A 7,258-nucleotide genomic window follows, 5' to 3' on the forward strand; every position below is an offset into this window, starting at 1 on the left:
ATTAGGAAATGGACACGGAAGTAGTCTTTAGAATGCATTTACTACGTGATCAAACTCATCACTTACCTGCTCATCGGACAAAATCCGAGTGCCCCTCAACGTCAGCATCTCAAGGGGCGTCAACTTGCAACTACGGCCACGCCGCGCTGGAGAGACCCCCAAGGAAACATCCTCGTGCGTTGCACGTAACATCAAGATGCATTTGTATGAGTATTTTATCTTGTGAGAGAAAAGGATGAACGAGGGAAGGCCTTATTTGCAAATGTGGAGAGGGGTGTGGGTATCTTTTTGCAAAATTGCCATAGTTTTCTTCCTATCCGTCAGATACAAATCAGACGGCCTATATTTCAGGATGACAGGTACACCATCATCACCAACTCTATTTTTATAAGAGTAGTAGAAGAGAGATAGAGATAGATAGATAGATTATTATTATAAGAGTAGAGATAGAGATTAGGGAGCTGGCGGGCGGTTCGTTGTACGGCACATTCGCGTCCATCCACTAGCCCAAAATTAAAGCACTTATGACATCTACAGCGATTGGGATTAGTTGTTTTCCGAGCGCATGGACCAACACGGACTAGCGGACCTGGTCGCCCTTTTTCGAGCACGCCTTCGACAAGTATGTGCGTGACATGTGTGCATGCAAATCTTGCGTGACCAAACCGTGTGAAGCGGAGCGGTAGGCTGTCGAACTGCAGCCTGCATGGTGCAGCCATGTCATCCACACGCAACCTAAAGCCCAATCCATACTCCGCTGGACTATACTATATAACTATGCATTGTTTGGCACGAACATTCCTTGGAGCTCATGCTGCAACTGGCGTACTCCACAACCCGCTTCCCTTCTCCTTCCTCTTCCACCGCCCGCGCATGTCCGCGGCAAGCGATCGGTCAACCCTTATATAGGAGTGCTAGCACAAAAAGATGCATGCATGACCACTAAAATTTCCTTTCTCTAATCTCTATGAAATAAATGTGGCGTGAAACTCAAAGCCCTTTAAGTCTGAGTATAATGGGAATCATCGTCCTCCTACAGCTCCGCTTCACCCGCGTCGACGTCCTCCTGTTCTGGCTCCGCGTCGTCGTTCTCCTCCTCCGGCTCCGCGTGCTACTCTGCCTCCAACGCCTCCTTGTCCGACTACGGCTAGTCCGGACTCCAGAGACAAGGCGGCTGCGATCCGGGCTTCGCACTACCTCCATATTAAAGCGCCGCTCTGGCGGGAGTATGGTGTATGTCGTAACCATCGGCCGGGCCATGGCTATCGGGCGACGGCGACCAGAGAAGAGGCTGTAGGAGGGGAATGAATGCAGCTACTGTTTGGGTTTGTCGTCCGTCATAAATAAATGTGCACCCTCACGTGTACTCGCGGGTGCATAAATTGAACATACGGGTCTGCTTAGGGGGCGTCACATAACTGGTATGTGTGTGAGATTCTGGGAGACAGAGTGTGTGTGTGCGACTCTACTCTTCGGACATGTACTCAACCTTTTGCATCGGGGTATAAGTATAATGGTATTACACTTTGGCTAGTAATTTACGTGGCCATGTTAACGTGGTTGTGTAAAAAAAATGTCACTTCCTGCTCGTGATTTGCGTTATATAATTATGAGAAGTTTGCTACTACTAAAGTAAAGTGGAATTTATCCATGTTATACAAGTAAATTAAGGTGATTGTTTATCATACGGGTAAGGTTGGACGAAGTGTGCTAGGAACAAATGCTCCGCCTAGAGCATGTGTGTGTGAGATGGAGTCTTAGTGTGTGTGTGGGGGGGTGCGTGCGTGCGTGTGTGTGTGAAGCGGAGTCTTCGGTGGCGAAAGTAATTTAAGTGTGTGTGGCTTCATCGTAGAGAGTGATGTGTATGGCAGAGGCCACCAACGAGGGGGTGCGAGAGAGAAGAGGCCTGTAGAGAGGGAAGAGAAGGCGTGTGCGCGTGAGAGGAGTCGACATGGAGAGAACGTGTTTGTTTGAGAGACACCGAGGAAGACTACTATATATCGATGGTGCATGTAGGTGGGAATTAAATGAAGGTATGGTCTTATTGGTTTCGGGAATATAGGGGAAGAGTGAGAGAGGGGGTAGCTAGAAGGAGATTGTTAAGTGTGAGTGTGTGTTTTACCTATCCAGGCGGAAGTTATGTGCACACAAGAAGAGAACGATTCGACGTGGGGTTAGGGCTGAGGGTAATTAACTATGTATGGAGACATAGGAGACCTTGAACGTGCATGTGCGAGAGGTGTACATGTATACGTGGGATGTGTGTGTGTGCGCGCATGCATGATCGAGATAAAAGAAAGAAGACATAAGTCATAAGATCAATGACACGGGAGAGACGGATCGGTATGACAATATGCATGCATGTGAGAGTGGAGGGAAGAAGGCATGATAATTGAGCATGTGTTTTTGTCTTTAAGAGATAGTGGCGTGGGCTGGAGCATGCATCTATGGCGAGCAGAGGGAGCGAGACACAACGATTGTGCAAAAGAGATCAACCTATAGATGCATGTATGGAGAGACAGATATAGTGTGCGTGATAGGAAGCAAGAGTGCGTGTGAGAAAGAAATGTTGATGGAGAAACTACAAATAGATAGAGTGATAGAGATGCTAGCTAGAGGGACATCGGCTAGTTTGTGTGTTAGAGATGACCGCCGAGTGGTTCAGAGGGTGAAGTTATGTGTGTGTGAGAGAAAGATAAAAAGAGGGTGCATGACTGCATGTAGAGAGAAACATATATAGTGTGTATGATAGGAAGCAAGAGTGGGGGCGAGAAAGAAGGTTGATGGAGGAACAGATAAATAGAAAGATAAAGATGCTAGCTAGTGTGTGTGTTAGAGATAAGAGTCGAGTGGATCAGAAGGCTGAGTTATGTGTGTGGGTGTGAGAGAGACAGAGAGAGGGTGCATGTGAGTCACATACAAACAAATATCAGAGAGAAATGGGATCGCGAGAGATGGAGTTTTGTGTCTGCGAGAGAGAAAGATATTTCACAATGAGAGTGGAGAGACATATCAGGGAACGCGAGATATCTCTAGGGAGAGAGAGTGTGTGTGAGCAACATACAAGAGAATGGTGGGGAGATATGAGACCCTGGGAGACGGAGTTTGTGTTCGTGTGTGAGAAAGAGATATTTAAGAGGAAGAGTCGTAGCTTCTCATACCTAAGGAGCTCAAGACATCTTTTCACACTATACTCGCAATGCTTATGGTTTTCCCCTTTTATATTCCACACTAGTTAAATGACAGTAGACTAAATTTCAAAATTGGGTCAGTCGATTTTTGAGAGCTCGCCGGAGTTCGCTGGAGGGAAGGAAGGGGCTCACCGGAGGGCTGCCCCATTATCTATCTTAGGGTTTCAGGTGGGGACAGTGGTTGTGGGGGGCTGTCGTCGGGCTATGGTGGGGCCTGGCCGGAGGCAAAACTTGACGTGGGTGGGGGTGGGGTTAGCTAGAGGGATGGTCGAGGGCAGCGGAAGATTAGAGGTGGTGGGCGGTTCAGGGGAGGGCGGGGCCGGTGGTTCGGCCGGCGACCCGTGCGGTGGTCTTTAGGGGAAGAATAAGAGGCGAGGAAGAAGAAGGGTTAGGAGACATAGGATCTTCATCCAACCGTCTGAAATGGTCGACTGACCCAAATGACGAAAGTCAGGCGACTTGCATGTAGACATTTCCATATATTCAGTACTATCACTAGTACAGCGAGCTCCTAAACAAATGGTTTTTAACCCCTTTCCGCGACAGCATTTGGAACCGTCGCCAAGTGAGTGTGGGCGATAGGGGGGTCCTTCCCACACGACCCAGAAACCGTCGGGGATATGCCCTCCTGGCACACACGTTCGGCAAAATGAGGTCGTGTGCGACTGGCGAGCGCTCAAATACGGAAATACATACAGTAGAGCTAAAAAATACAATTATACGGCGAAATAGTTTTCGGTCGCAAGTATATCCCTCACAGTTAGTCCCCGCTAAATGTTTTCGTTCGTATGTACATCCCACACAGTCGCTCGAAGGAAAACGTTTCCGTTCACAGGTACATCACACACAATTTTTCCCGTTAAATCGCTTGCGTTATTGAATATATCACACACGGTCCATGGAAGAAACTGTGTGGCAAAGGCTGTCCATCACACACACTTTTCATGTGGTAAACATTTGCACAAGGTGGCCTAACGCAAACAGTTTTCAAGAGAAATTCGTGTGTGATTGTTCATTGATCTAACATGGTTTATTCCTAGAATCTGTGTGCGTTGCCTGAGGTCATCGCCCATGGTATGTTTTCAACAGCCGTTTGCAATAGCAAAATCCAATTAGCAGGCTAATTCGCCACTAGCTGGCTAATTATCTGAGTATTCATAATCCATTTATTAATCTAATTGACAGTTCATATTAAGCACACAATATATTTCATTTTCATAATTGAAATACATCAGAGTACAACATCATATAGCTTCAGCACTCAGCTACCCCATTACACAACTACACCAGGACCAAGTTTCACATGCAACATCTATAACCTTTCAAAATTAGCATCATAGAAGGTACATAGACAGATGTATCTCATCTGGAAAACTGCTGAAGCAGAAGGCGAATATTGAGCCTTCATTGACGTTGAAGGTCTTTGTAACTTTAGGCCAGTGCCTGTGGATGATTGACCGCCCATCCTTCATCCTCTTCAGGAACACTTCAATATTGAACTGTGGGTGTTGTATGAATACCTTCCTCGCCTCCTGACCATACAGGTGGTTTGAGAGGTAATCATCAGTGAACTTCTTTGGAAAGGCCTGAAAACAAGGATGTGCATAAATATCTTCTCTATATTGGAAATGGGGCAAAGGAATTAAAAAGGCAAGGTATAATAGTTAGTACCATCCTGTAGTGAACTGATGTCTTCTTCATTGTGCAGACAAAGATCTTGTTTTTTTTGTCGCTAATTTCTTTATCCTAACAATCTTTCTGACTTTCTTGACTTGACCGATATTCATGGACAACTCATTTCCCCATATGCAAAAAGGGTCGAACAGTGGGTCAAAACCTCTGACAGCAGGACCTACATGTGCAAGACCAAATTTTTAAAAACCTAAATATTATAATGGTTCCTGCAATTGCACAATAATGTGCTATTAGACAATGGACCATGCACGTGCTAACCTCGATTGTAAACCTCAGTGCTTCCCATTGTTTCCCTGAAACACATATAAGGTAGTTAGTCATCAGGTTAAGTAAGGGTTCGCATGCTATCAGTAAAATATGTTGATGAAAAATAATCACATTGCAGATTCATCAGATTAATTCAAGCCACAAGGAAAACCCATTTATCCAAACCAAGCATGATTGAGAACTAGGAAATATAGCACTTGTATATGTTTCTCATGTATTAAGTGCAGCCAAATTTGATTTATTCCTCACATGCACAACAACACAAAATTCTACCCACGACAATTGGACATCGCATTGCAAAATTGAACCAAGCAGTTAACTAAACAGCACAACAAATGAACCAAACATTAACTGAGCACCACATTGCACAATATAACATTGAACCAAGCAGTTAACTAAACACCACAACAAATGAACAGAACATTAACTAAGCACCACATTGCACAATATAACATACTCCTAATAGAAGATCAGACAGTTAACCAAACAGTTAACTACAGCCAATTGTAGCAATTGTATTTGTTTCTCATGTATTTACTACAACCAAATTCAATTTATTCCTCACATGGTATACAATAACAGAATGCACCCACAATTTTGTAAACATAAATTCTATTTATTTCTCACATGGAAGACAATACAAAATTGCAGCCTGAAGAATTGAACATCACATTTGCAGAATTGAACCAAACAGTTAACTGAAGACGACAACTAATTAACAAAATAGTTAATAAGTGAGCACCACACTGTACGACATATAGAACATATACACTAGAGCAATAGATTGCATGGTAAAATTAGATAGCACAATTCACTAGAATTTGTGAAGGAAAGGCAGGAGCAGCACACGCAACGGGTAAACCGAGCATGCTTAACCAGCATAGCTAGCAAATGGCAAGGTGCTCCTTCACGATCTGGGGGTCGGCACGAATGGCAGCCATCGCGACCTCATCCGCGCGTGCGGCCGCGATTTGCTTCTCCGCTGCCAAATGCTCCTTGAGGTCCTGGCTATACTACGTGCACCATGGCTTAGGCCGGCGCTTATTTCGTGGAGGGGTCGGTGATTTGGGTGGAAGGTGTCGCGCTCGCGCCGGCGGTAGGGGCATGTGGGATGTGGAAGGAGGAGGACGATGGGGGTCGGTGTGGATTACCTGCCTGGATAGGCGAGGCCGAGGAGCGTGAAGTGTTGGGGAACGTAGTAATTTCAAAAAAAAATCCTACGCACACGCAAGATCATGGTGATGCATAGCAACGAGAGGGGAGAGTGTTGTCCACGTACCCTCGTAGACCGAAAGTGGAAGCGTTAGCACAACGCGGTTGATGTAGTCGTACGTCTTCACGATCCGACCGATCAAGTACCGAACGCACGGCACCTCCGAGTTCAGCACACGTTCAGCCCAATGACGTTCCTCGAACTCCGATCCAGCCGAGTGTTGAGGGAGAGTTTCGTCAGCACGACGGCTTGGTGACGATGATGATGTTCTACCGACGCAGGGCTTAGCCTAAGCACCGCTACAGTATTATCGAGGTGGACTATGGTGGAAGGGGGCACCGCACACGGCTAAAAGATCAAATCAATTGTTGTGTCTTTGGGGTGCCCCCTGCCCCCGTATATAAAGGAGCAAGGGGGGAGGTGCGGCCGGCCAGGAGGAGGCGTGCCAGGAGGAGTCCTACTCCCACCGGGAGTAGGACTCCCTCCCTTCCTTGTTGGATTAGGAGAAGGGGGAAAGAGGAGGGAGAGAGGAAGGAAAGGGGGGCGCCACCCCCTTCTCCTTGTCATATTCGGACTAGAGGGGGAGGGGCACGCGGCCCTGCCCTGGCCGCCTCTCCTCTTCTCCACTAAGGCCCACTATGGCCCATTAAACCCCCGGGGGGTTCCGGTAACCCCTCCGGTACTCCGGTAAAATCCCGATTTCACCCGGAGCACTTCCGATATCCAAATATAAGCTTCCAATATATCAATCTTCATGTCTCGACCAATTTGAGACTCCTCGTCATGTCCGTGATCACATCCGGGACTCCGAACTACCTTCGGTACATCAAAACTCATAAACTCATAATATAACCGTCATCGAAACTTTAAGCGTGCGGACCCTACGGGTTCG

This window comes from Triticum aestivum, chromosome 7D, assembly GCF_018294505.1.
Source record: "Triticum aestivum cultivar Chinese Spring chromosome 7D, IWGSC CS RefSeq v2.1, whole genome shotgun sequence".
Taxonomy (NCBI): Eukaryota; Viridiplantae; Streptophyta; class Magnoliopsida; order Poales; family Poaceae; genus Triticum; species Triticum aestivum.